Here is a 13,966-nt window from a genome sequence, read left to right on the forward strand (position 1 = left end):
GAGGGAGAGGGAGAGAGGAGGAGGGAGGGGGGAGGGGGGAGAGGGGGAGAGAGAGAGGGGGAGAGAGAGAGAGCACAATCTCTGTGATATCTCTTCTTATAAGGTCACTAATCCCATCATAAGGACTCCACCCTCATGACCTCATCTAAATCTAATTGTCTCCCAAAGGGCCCATCTCCTAAGACTATCACATTGCAGGTTAGGGCTTCCATATATGAAGAGGGGGCACACAATTCACTTCATAACAAACATGTATTGATCATCTATGTGCAGGATACTTTGCTAGGCACTGGAGTCCATTGGTAGAAGAGAATATCATGTTCCCTGCTCTCATGGAGCTGTTAGCCTAGTGGAGGGAATCTAGAAAGTAAAATAATACAGCTCCAAAGTAGTACTCTAGGGAAAACGTAGAGATTATGGGAACACATAAAAGAGGTATCTTTCCCAGATACCCAGAGTCAGCGAAGACTACCTTGATAAAGTGTCATGAAGCTGAAACTGACAAAGAGTATAGGTTTGCCAGGTGAAGGGGGAAGGAGCAAGGGCTGGATACAGGAAGAAAAATGGCACATGTTAATCCTTGAGTCAAGACAGAACTAAGTGCAATCAAGGTTGTAAAATATGGAGTAACTGATGAGCACTTTTTCTTTTAATTACACATTTTGATAGGACAGGCAGGTGAGAGATGTTGGAGAGGTTAGTGAGGACCAGATCATTTAAGACTTTGTAAGCCCTGATTTACATACAAAGATCAAACTCAAAACATTTTTTTTTTTTTGAGACGGAGTCTCGCTCTGTTGCCCAGGCTAGAGTGCAGTGGCACAATCTCGGCTCACTGCAAGCTCCGCCTCTCCGGTTCACGCCATTCTCCTGCCTCAGCCTCCCCACTAGCTGGGACTACAGGCACCCGCCACCACGCCCGGCTAATTTTTTGTATTTTTAGTAGAAACGGGGTTTCACCGTGTTGGCCAGGATTGTCTCGATCTCCTAACCTAGTGATCCGCCCGTCTCGGCCTCCCAAAGTGCTGGGATTACAGGCGTGAGCCACCACACCCGGCCTCAGAACATTTTTAATGTCCTGGAGAAGAAAGATTTTGTAAAACCCATCCTATGGAGTGCCAAGGAAAATTTATTCCCTACGAAGGTAATGGAGAATGCAAAAAAATATGTAATTTTACAAAGTTTATAAACATAACTCATTTTGAAATTTTGCATTGATATGATAGCATCATAATTTTCTGTTTAGTTAGTAATCATATTTGAATTTAACACTGTGTGACAGCAGCACATGTATGTGACTATGTGTGTAATGGAGCAGACAAAAATAACAAAATTCTCCATTATAGCTACCAGTATCTCTAGTGCCACAATCAGACTGTTCTTCATTTACTGGGTCATTTTAAAACATTTACTGAAAATTTGCTATGAAGTTGGTTCCATGAAGCTGTAATCGTCCTGTGAATAAAACAACCATCCCTGCCCTCATGGAGCTTACATTATAGGAGGAGAAGGCAGAGCAACAGTAAACATAATAAATAAGTAAACTATATAGTATGTTAGAAAATGATGAGTGCTTTGGAGAACAGAAATGGAAGTACCTGGATTCGAAGGAGGTGAAGGTAGCTTTATACAGAAAATAAAATTTGAGCAAAACTTGGAGGAATTTGCCATGCAAATATCTGAAGAACATACGGCAGAAGAAAGAATATTCCAGGTATGGGAACCAATGCAAAGGTCTTAAGCAGAGAACATGACTGATGTCATCCAAGTACTTGAAGAAGGTTGATGTGGCTAGATTGCAATGAATGAGAAGTAAAGAATAATAGAAGATGAAGTCCAAATGTAGAGAGGGAGTCATCTCAAGGAGGGCTCTGTAGGCTACTGAAGGCTTTGGCTTTCACCATGAATGAATGCAAAGCTATTGGAGGGTCTTCAAGTAGAGGAGCAGCATGATCTGATTTACAGTTAAAATTAGTCACTTTAGTTACTGTGGTAGGTAGAGTAATGATCCCTCCAACATGTCTACTTCCTAATCCCTGGAATCTGTAAATACATTACCTTACATGGCAAAAGGGAATTTACAGAAGTGATTAAGGTTAAGGGCCTTGAGATGGATTATCTAAGTGAACCCAGTCTGATCACTTGAGTGACAAAGGTGGAAAGTGGAAGAGGGAGACCCAAGACTGAGTCAGAGAGATGTAACATATGAAAGATCCTCTCTGCCATTGCTGGCTATGAAGATGGTGGCAAAGGAATATGGTGGCCTCTAGAAGCAGGGAATGACACTTAGTTTACAGCTAGCGAAACAACAGGGACCTTGGTTTTAGAGCCATAAAGAACTGAATTGTCAACAATTGGAATGAACAGGAAACCAATGCTCCCCTAGTGTCTCCAGGAGATAACACAGACTGCCAACACCTTAATTTTAGTCCAGCAAGACCCGTTTCAGACTTCCGATTTGTAGAACTATACAATCATAAATGTGCATTGTTTTAAGCCACTCAGTCTCTGGTGATTTGTAAAAGCAGCAACAGAAAACTATTAATAATACAGTTACTGTGCAGAGAAAATGTTATGGAAAGTGAGGAGGAAGAGGGAAACAAAAAGAAGAGTTGGGAAGCCATTGCAGTAATCAGGTGAGGCATGAGCGTTTGGATAAACGTAGCAGCCATGAATACAAAAAAGGACCCAATTCTGGCTATCTTCTGAAGGCAAAGCCAACACAATTCTTGGCAGACTGGACGTAGAGCATAAGGACATGTTAAAGATGGGCCTGAGATTTTTGACCTGAGTAATTGAAAGGATAGTATTTCCAGATGTGAAAGACTATGGGAGGAACAGGATTGTGGAGGAATTCAAGAGATCAATTTGGAGTGGATACTCTAGAGTAAGGAGTTGAATATGCAGTATGGGTTCAAGAGACAGTTCTGAGATGGTAATATCGATTTGAATGTCAGTGGTATGTAAATTGTTGTTAAGTCATAGATTGGATGAACTCATAGAATAAGTGTTGATAGGTTTCTCTTTGGATAAACATTCTTCTGTGAAAATATTTAATTTAAATATATGTATATATAGTTAAGTAGTCAATAATATGCTTCCAGAAATTTTCCTTCCAGATCACTTCCTTTCACGTAGAAGAAACACATGATCCATGACAGCATGTGGAGATTTGGAAGGAGGATGCTTAGGATACATGGAAAAGACACTGAAAGTATCCAGACTGAAGAAAGTCAACAAATAAAAATAAACTGTGCTTACTAGGCAATTCTGTCTGAATTCTTCCCTAAATGATGGAGCAAAAAATTAAAATTAAAATTAAATTTGTGACAGCATTCCATACTAGAAGCTGAAGTATGCTCAACACATTTGTACCTCGGTCATTGCTTAATTTGCCTTTGGAAAAATAGCTCCATCGTGTAAACAAACCTCTTAGTTTCTTCAAATGCTACAATCCCTTGAGAAAGACACTGGTAGCAGGTAAACCTGCAATAGGAGAGCCACTCTGAAACAGGAATGAACAGACTTAGATGTCTATTTTTACCCCACCACAAAAATGCCCAACCAGAATGCTTAGCAAGTACCACAGACAACTGTGCTAAGTGCTCTGCCTGCGTCATTTCATTTAATTCCTCCCAACAATCCCTTGAGGTGGCTTTGTAATCACAGGTGAGAAAATTAAATTTTAGAGTAATTAAGAAACTTGTCCAGTGTCATTCGTAGAGCTAGAGAATGTCAGAGTCAGAATCCAAATGCAAGTCAGATAGTTCTAAAGCACGCTCTCTTATCTGTCTGTTATGTTGCAACTAGACAGTCACAGGTCCTTCCACTTTAAATTCTAATATATTCATTGAATCTGCACAGTCTTTCCTGATTACTGGAGTAAATAGTACTTACTCTATGCCTTTTTTATTTTTATTTTTTAGTTAACATCACACACATCCTACTTTTCTTGTTCCTAGTTCTGTTTTCCTCTATGAGCTGCCAGAATAATCCTATCTGTGGCTCTCTTTTCCTTGCAAGATTAAAAGCATGGTCCTTAATATGCTATTAAAATTCTGTTTTATATCTCCAGCCTCACATATCATAAGCCCTTCCTACCTTGCACCTTGTGTTCCAGCCACACCAACTGAAATGCACATCCCAGAATATGCCCTAAGCATGTGACCACTCTGCCATGAATACTACCCTCTCCACTCCAACAAACATACACATCAGCCTTGAATAATTCCTATTCAGAATTAAAACAGTACAATAATATCCTCCTCATAATGCCTTCCCTCTGCAAATAAGACACATTTACTGAGCTACTCTATGCCACACACTATTCTAAGCACCCTGAAAACTTTGGTACAGAATATGTCTGTTCTCAAGAAACTACAGTGTATCTTGGATACAACCACATAAACAAAATTTATATATAATTTTCAAAATAATACTGCAGCCTGGAAAATTTTAAGAATACACTCAATAATCCTCTCTGCTCTCAAGCCTTTCTTATCATATCATATTAAAATTTTCTGCTAATGAATCTAACATGATATTTATTGTTACAAATTGCAAGAGTCTTTTCTAATACTCTGTTAAGATCACATTAGAAAACTATTTTAAAATATAAATGTATGCATTTATTACTCAAATTGTATTTCCTTTTATGAAAGAATATTCTTAAACTATATGAACAAAATAAAAGAGCAAATATAAAAATAAATGCAAGAATATAATGGATATAACTATAGTCAGAAAGATATTTATTAAATTTGAAAACTTAGTCTCTATAAAACCAAATGTTATTATTATTATTATATGTAAGTTAGGTTCTTGGCTAGTGTTTAAATCACTCTCAAGTATTAATCCAGATCTATTCAGTGTAATTAACTCTTTCACATCAAAATCGTCTATAAATGGCAAAAATGAAAATGTTGGAAAGCAGTAAACCTTTCAAGTTTATAAATTGCTTAATCTTTCACAGTTGTATTTTTGTAGGAAATTAAACTCTAAAGATTAGTCATTAAAATTCTTTAGCTGTAGCTACTTTATTATATCAAATTGGCAATGTGTTTTGCTTATATTTGGACATATATCTTTTATAGGAGATATAATTATTAGTATGTTATTTATTTTCACATTTCTATAGTCATAAATTGTATGCTATATATATGCATATTCTAAATTTTCACATATCTATAACTTATGTCAGTATTCTCCATATATCACATTTTATATGCATTTCATATATTTAAATTTAATATTAGAAAAAGCTATAGCTCAGAAAAATTTGAAAACTTTCCCAAGACTTTAGAGCTAACAACTTAGCAGAGCTAGGATCCTGTCCTCAGGTTTATATGTTACCATATGATTCTTTGATCCTAATGAGAAGCATGAAAAGTTAAAAGAATTTACCAAGAATTAACGATTTACTTAATGTTGCAACCATAATCAGAAACTAGTTTATTAAAATAGTTAATATTCTATCCTATTTTTAATATTAATACATTGAGAAAAAGTTAACCCGCTTGTCAGTATTCTGTTTGCTACTACATAGCTCATAAAGCTATCATAGAACTGCCTCTCATAAAGAAAAATTAAGATGCTGGAGAAGATATGACACTGGAAAAATAATAATACAGATTCAGATAATACAAAGTTAAGGTAAATCCCAAGCGCCAGAATAAAGCAGAAATAAGAGCCATCTCAGTAAACATGGACTAATGTCAAGGTTGGTATCAGACTTGAAGATCAAAGAATAGAGCCTGATGTTTTAACAGCCACACAGGAAAAAACACATGTGACTTTCGGCTTGGTCAAGTACAGAATCAGAACTGCATCAAGCTAGGGCCTCAAGAGGCTGTGTAGCCATGAAAAGAGCCAAGAGTATTTTTAAAAGTAACTTTTCTGGGGCTTCTGGTGCAGAAAATTCAATCTTCTGTGAGGAATTATAACTCCAAACAAACCCATGTATACCAATGTATATCAGACTCCCAAGGTAAGGAATTTGACCTAAAAATTGATCTAGGACCAATGAACCACTGCAAAGCCCTAGCAGAAAAAAATTCCAATTATTGTGTTAGACCACTTCGACAGCATAGATACATAAAATCCCTGAATAATAAAAATCAACTATCTCCAAAGAGGAGGTTTCTATAGACATTCTTTTTTTTTTTTTTTTTTTTGAGACGGAGTCTCGCTCTGTCGCCCAGGCTGGAGTGCAGTGGCGCGATCTCGGCTCACTGCAAGCTCCGCCTCCTGGTTCACACCATTCTCCTGCCTCAGCCTCCCAGTAGCTGGGATTACAGGCGCCCGCCACCACGCCCAGCTAATTTTTTGTGTTTTTAGTAGAGACGGGGTTTCACCGTGTTAGCCAGGATGGTCTTGATCTCCTGACCTCGTGATCCACCCGCCTCGGCCTCCCAAAGTGCTGGGATTACAGGCGTGAGCCACCGCGCCCGGTCTATAGACATTCTTAAACAATGTGGAAACCAGTATGAGAGAAAGGCATACAATACAACCAACAAGAAAACTGTGATATCGAGAAGCAAAAACAACAGACTTATCTGGAAGAAACTATGGAAAAAATATGTGAAAAATGTTGTCAGAGATGGAAGGCAAAACATGGTGAGTAAAAATCAACACTAGGGCGAGGCGAGGTGGCTCACGCCTGTAACCTCAGCACTTTGGGAGGCCAAGGCAGGTGGATCACTTGAGGTCAGGAGTTAAAGACCAGCCTGGCCAACATGATGAAATCCTGTCTCTACTAAAAATACAAAAAAAAAAAAAAAAATTAGCTGGGCATGGTGGTGGGCACCTGTAGTCCCAGCTACTTGGGAGGCTGGAGCAGGACAGTCACTTGAACCCAGGAGGTGGAGGTTGCAGTGAGCTAAGATCACACCACTGCACTCCAGCGTGGACAACAGAGCAAGACTCTGACTCAAAAAAAAAAAAAAAAATCGACCCTAGAAGAAAAAAGGTCATCTAATTTGAATAAGTTACAAATAGAACCGTTTAAATATTAAAATAAATGCAACAATTTAAAGCAGATTCTCCATTAATGAATTGAACAGCTGGTAAGTAACGACCTAAAGGAAACCTGGATAATTATAAGACACATCTCAGGAAAGTGCCTAAAAGGTAGAGAAAAGAGATTAAAAGATCCATCAGATGAAAGAATGAGAGGTTCTAACATGTGTCTAATGAGAGTTTCAGTGAGATAAAGAGTACAGGGAAAGAAATACTTGGAAAGACATTGGTGGTCGTCAGATTCTATACCTGGAATGGCTTCTGATTACAGCAATATGGATTAGCATAACTTGGATTAATGAGTACCACTGAAGAAAGCTAACACAGCAGGACAAAACACATTAAAAAATTATCTCAAAGGCAGAGTACTAGTAAAATAGTAAATTAGGTCAAGGGAGAAGTTCTGAAATTCTGAGAATAAACCCTGCATTTAGAAATTCTTTCTCCTGGGGGTATTTGGCACAGACTAAGCAGAACTTTTGACATGCTCTCAGGACTTGGGAACAATGGCTGCAGTCTAGATACTGGCAGGGACAGAGCACAAACCACTTCTCTTATGAAGGACAGCATGCTGGAGACAGCGGACGCTAAATATAAGCCAGATATTTCCCAGCTATGGGAAAATAAGTTTCTGACTGTCCCAGAAATTCTCCCTCTGATTTTAGCTTAAGGTGGTTCTAGATTGCCAGTACCATGAAGTGACAATATAAGAGAAATAAAATTCTTTCTGGAAAAGGAAAGCTTTATCCTAGTATGCAAACTGTTACTACAAACACTTTTTCAAATATAATTTCCAATCCAGTTTTAAAGATAAAGATTGAAGGAGATAAGGCAATTGGCATAGAAACCAGCAGAAATGATACAGATAAAGAAGAGACCTTCTCCATGTTGTTCAGGCTGGTCGCAAACTCCTGGGCTCAAGTGATCCTCCTGTCTTGGCATCCTAAAGTGTTGGGATTACAGGTATGAGCGACCATGCCCGGGCTACCTGTATTGTTCCATTTTTAAAAAATGATGTATCTGAAGTAAATGTAACAGACCAGCTTGTGAATACATGGATATTTTATGATACTACTCTCTATACATTTCTATACTTTAGCATTTTATAATTTTTTAAAGATGAATTTAATGTTTCAGAAAAAAAGTATAAATATATTCAAAAGATGGAAAAAGTCTTTTCCGTCTTATGTTTATCTGTATCTAAGGTGATATTACATGCAGAAATTTTTACTTTGGATAATTTGTTAGTATTTCAGTTTCATTGATTATCTTTTTGAAACAGCTAAAATATAATTATATCATCAAAATAACGGAAAACATAGAAACAGCTTCTCTATAGCACTGTTTTACTTCCATAAATATGGTTGAATAATTCTTGATTCAAAATTCTTTTTATAAAATTACATTAAATATACTATGGCATCTCTATAAGGTTTATACAATGAAAAAATATTGCATGCTTTGTATTCCTTCATTATAAAAATTGAACTGCAATTTAAATATGAATTTCAATTTAGAGCATTAGTAATTAACTGATTTTATTCTGTTTTGTAATTCTTTCATTCATTAATCACTGTGAGAGCTGAAGAACATTACAACCCTGTAGGAAACAAAAAAGACAAGGGTGTCACTTAAGGTTAGTCATAGAGCATGGCTTGCATTTTAATCTAGCATTGGTTTTATGGAGATTTAAAACTTTTCAATCAAAAATACTTCTAAATGTCACCAGTTTTAGGGGAAGCATTTAGTCATTTCATGAATTACTTTTCTGGGCTTTACTGCTATGCTTTATTTATCACAATCTAAAATCAATACTATGGACACAGGTTATGGTTTTGTGTCAGACATGCACAGTCCTGAGGGCCCTGGTTTAAAAAGGATGATGTAGGTATCATTTTCTTTCTTCTAGCATTTCCCTAACAGATATGCAACACTTAATGGTCAAATGTTTACGGCATGTCTTGCTTCAAGTTGGAGAAATCCTATTTTTCCCCATCCCGTGCAATGTACTCATATGTAGTCACAAGACTGTTGGTGACTAAGACACCCAAAACTAGCAGCTATATTTGCTTCTTAGCACTGTAACCGTCCCAGCCCTGGTATTTGATTTAAGCCATTATACAGATTACAATTTGGGAAAGAAGCAATAAAATGATATAAATTCTAATAAATGTTAACATTTCAATTTTTAAATATAATTAAAATTATGGAAATGAAATCTTCTTTCATGAATGAGATCATCCACAATCTCTACATCTTTTATCCATAAATTCAAGTGAGAGGACAAGAACAGGAATAAGCACATTTGGAGGGCTTATTTTGTTGTGTGTGGACAATTCAGTGGTCAGCTTCTGTCTTCACTTTCCTCTGCCTGTGGTTAAATTGTGTTACACAGCCTGAGGTGTTGGAGAAGGGGGTGTTATACCTTCAGGTCATTTACACTCACGGTATCTGTGGAAATGTTTGTCCTCCCGTCTGGGCTTAGACATTCACAGATTGTAGCTGCAATGTCCCTCAATTCCATAAGTGTCCTTAAGACTTTGGAGAACCTTCATATATTTTTCCCTCACCCTAGAGTTTTGAGACCAATTCTGGTGCTTATTCTCTTTCTCCGGACAATGAACATATCTGTGATACCATTTGCTGTCCTCATCTGCTAGATACCCCATACAGACAGTCCCTATATCCAGAAAATAGACCAAAAACTCCCATATATTAATATAATCTATATAATTGTATATAATATAAAATAGACTAAAGCTCCATAAGTTATTAATATAATATATAATTATATATAAATATTAATATAATATATAATTATATATAAATATTAATATAATATATAATTATACATATAATCATTAATATAATTTATAGGAGTTTTTGGTCTATTTTCTGGAAATAGGGACTGTCTATATGGGGCAATCTAGCAGAAAAAATGTAAATCAGGAAAAAATTGAATAAATGTCTTGAAAATGTACTTCAAAAGAGAATATTCAAATGAAGCATGTGAAGATATGTTCAATATTTAGTTATCAGAAAAATGCAAGTTAGAATCACAATGAGACACCATTACATATTTAGTGCCATTTCTTTAAAAAATGAAAAAGTTATTACATATGTAAAGCATCTAGCCTTTTATTTTTTGTTGTTGCTGTTAAACATTAGCCTTTTTTTTTTTTTTACTTTTATTTTGAGCTTCAGGGCACATGTGCAGATTTGTTATATGGGTAAATTGCATGTTGTGGGGATGTGGTGTACAGATTATTTTGTAACCCCGGTTGTAAACATAGTACCCAATAGGTAGTAATAAGCATATTACCCAATAGGTATTAATAAGCATATTACCCAATAGGTAGTTTTTTGATCCTCACCCTCCTCCCAATTTCCCCCTCTTGTTGGCCCTGGTGTCTATATTCTCTTCTTTTTGTCCACATGTACTAGATAATTAGCTTCCACTTATAAGTGAGAACATGCAGTATTTGGTTTTCTGTTCCTGTGTTAGTTCACTTAGGATAATGGCCTCCAAGTCTCTCCATGTTGCTGCAAAGGATGTGATCTCATCATTTTTTATGGCTGTGTAGTATTCAATGGTGCATATGTTTCTTTACGCAGTCTAGCACTGATAGGCAGTTAGGTTGATTCCATGTCTTCACTATTGTGAACAGTGCTGCAATGAACATATGTGTGCAAGTGTCTTTATGGTAGAATGACTTATATTCCATTGGATATATATCCAGTAATGAGATTGCTACATTGAATGGTAATTGTGTCTTAAGTTCTTTCAGAAATCTCCAAACTGCTTTCCACAATGGCTGAACTAATTTATATTCCCACCAGTAGTGTTATGTTTTCTTTTCTCTGCAGCCTCACCAGCATCTGTTATTTTTTTACTTTTTAATAATAGCCATTCCGACTGGTGTGAGATGGTATCTCATGGATTTTATTTGCATTTATTTCTCTAATGATTAGTGATGTTGACCTTTTTTCCCTACGATTGTTAGCCACCTAAATGTCTTTTTTTGAACTGTGTCTGTTCATGTCCTTTACCCACTTTGTAAGGGGATTGGTTGTTTTTTGCTTATAAATTTGTTTAAGTTGCTTAAAGATGCTGAACATTAGACCTCTGTAGGATACATAGTTTGTAAGTATTTTCTCCCATTACGTAGGTTGTCTGTTTACTTGGTCGATATTTTGCTTAACAGAAGCTCTTTAGTTTAATTAGGACCCATTTGTCAATTTTTTGTGGTAATTGCTTTTGACATCTTCATCATAAAATCTTTGACCAGTCATATGTCCAAAGTGGTATTTCCTAGGTTATCTTCAGGGTTTTTATAGTTTTAGATTTTACATTTCAGTCTTTAATCCACCTTGTGTTGATTTTTGTATACTGTGTAAGGAAGGGGCCAAGTTTCAATCTTCTGCAAATGACTAGCCAGTTATCCCAGCACTATTTATTGAACAGGGAGTTCTTTCCCCATTGCTTGTTTTTGTCAACTTTGTCGAAGATCAGATGGTTGAAGGTATGTGGCATTATTTCTGGGCTCTCTATTCTGCTCCACTGGTGTATGTGTCTGTTTCTGTACTAGTACCATACTGTTCTGGTTACTGTAGTCTTGTAGTGTAGTCTGAAGCCAGGTGATGCCTATAGCTTTGTTCTTTTTGCTTAGGATTGCATTGGTTATTTGAGCTTTTATCTTATTTTTGTTTCGTATAAACTTTAGAATAGTTTTTTTTTCAAATTATAAAGAGAATGTCATTGTAGTTTGATAGGAATAGCATTAAATCTGTAAATTGCTTTGGGCAGTATGGCCATTTTAATGATATTGAATCTTCCTCTCCACGAGCATGGAATGTTTTTCCATTTGTTTGCATCATCTCTGGTTTCTCTGAACAGTGTTGTTTTTAATTCTTATTGTAGAAATCTTTCACTTCCTTGATTATCTGTATTTCTAGGTATTTTATTATTTTTGTGGCAATTATGAACGGGATCACATTCCTGATTTGGCTCTCAGCTTGGATGTTGTTGGTGAATAGGAATGCTGTGGATTTTTGTTCATTGATTTTGTATCCTGTAACTTTGCTGAAGTTGTTTATCAGATCAAGGAACTTTTGAGCAGAGAATATGGTGTTTTCTACATATAGAATCATATGGTCTACAAACATAGATAGTTTGACTTTCTGTCTTCCTATTTGACTGCCTTTTATTTCTTTCTCTTGCCTGATCACTCTAGCTAGGACTTCCAGTACTATGTTGATCAAGAATGATGAGAGAGGGCATCCCTGTATTATTCCAGTTTTCAAGGTTAATGCTTTTGCTCATTCAGTATGATGTTGGCTGTGGGTTCCTCATAGATGGCTCTTATTATTTTAAAGTGTGTTTCTTCAATGCCTAGTGCGTTGAGGGTTTTTAATATGAAGACGTGTTTAACTTTATCCAAAGATTTTTCTGCATCCATTGAAATAATCATGTGGTTTTGTTTTTAGTTCCCCTTATGTGATGAATCACATTTATTGGTTTTAATATGTTGAAGCAACCTAGCCTCCCTGAGATAAAGCCTACTTGATCATGGTGAATTAGCTTTTTGATGTGCTGCTGAATTCAATTTGCTAGTATTTTGTTGAGGATTTTTGCATCTGTGTTCATCATGGACATTGGCAAATATCCGTATGATCTTTGACAAAGTTGGCAAAACAAGCAATGAGGAAAGGACTCCCTATTCAATAAATGGTACTGGGATAACTGGCAAGCCATATGCAGAAGATTCAAACTGGAACCCTTCCTTATACCACCTATTCAAGATGGATTAAAGACTTAAATGTAAAACCTAAAACTATAAAAACTCTGGAAGATAACCAAGGCCTCTCTTTTATAGGTGAAAATACAAGTTAGTATTACCACTCTTGAACTTTTGCACAATATGAATTATGTACAAATATATGCATAAACCATAACCCTGTAATTTTTATTTCTTTATCTATTCAAGTATCTACCCATCCAAGCACATGTATAAAAATGATAAGGTCTGTATTATCCACAATACCTTAAATTTCCATCATGAGAATAATGGATAAATAACTGTTGTGCAGTCATGAAATGAAATGCTACAGACTAATGATCTTCAAAGTGTGGTCCCTGGGCCAACAGCATCAGTACTACCTGAGAACCTGTTAGAATTGCAAATTGATGGGCCCACTCCAGATCTACTGGTTTGGAGATTCTGGAGGGGGGGGCCTCTAGATTTCTCTGTTTAGCAAAACTTCCAGATAATTCTGATGCATAATTAGGTGGACACGCACTGCTTTCTATGCAAAAAAATGAATATATATAAAAAAATCTGCTCTCTGCCATACCATGAATAAATTTGTGGTTAGATTCTAAGAGGAAGTATAAGAGAGATTCTGGTGTAATTTTCTATTTGGATGCTAGTTACAAGTTTACTCTGACCAAAATTCATAAATATATTCACATATAATTTGCCCATTTTGTATTTGTATCATACTGAATAATGTAAAAACATAGTGTACTCCAATCAAACTCAGCTGCTTTGATATTGCATGCTCAATAATGGGTGTTTATTTTCTCTCTTAAATTGGGTATTATACTCTGCAGGCAGGATAAAATGTATTTGTTTCAAGAAAAAAGACTACTTACTTTAAGAAAATGTATCCAGTCAACCTATTATATTTTGAGTGCATGTTTGTGTATATGCTATGCTTTAATGAAAACTTTACCGAAAAATTAAGTAAATATTTTTCCTTGGCAATCATCCATGTCAATATTGTTCATCAGATGGTACTGATGTTTTTATTTGTTGATTACTGCCATGTGGTAGGCATTTCACATACCACTTTACTAAATCCTGCTACCAAATAAATGGTATTCCTATTTTGGAGACAAAAAGTGCTGAGGCCTGGGGAAACTGTATAATGTCCTCAGAATAGTAAG

Source organism: Gorilla gorilla, chromosome 9 (assembly GCF_029281585.2).
Source record: "Gorilla gorilla gorilla isolate KB3781 chromosome 9, NHGRI_mGorGor1-v2.1_pri, whole genome shotgun sequence".
Lineage (NCBI taxonomy): Eukaryota > Metazoa > Chordata > Mammalia > Primates > Hominidae > Gorilla > Gorilla gorilla.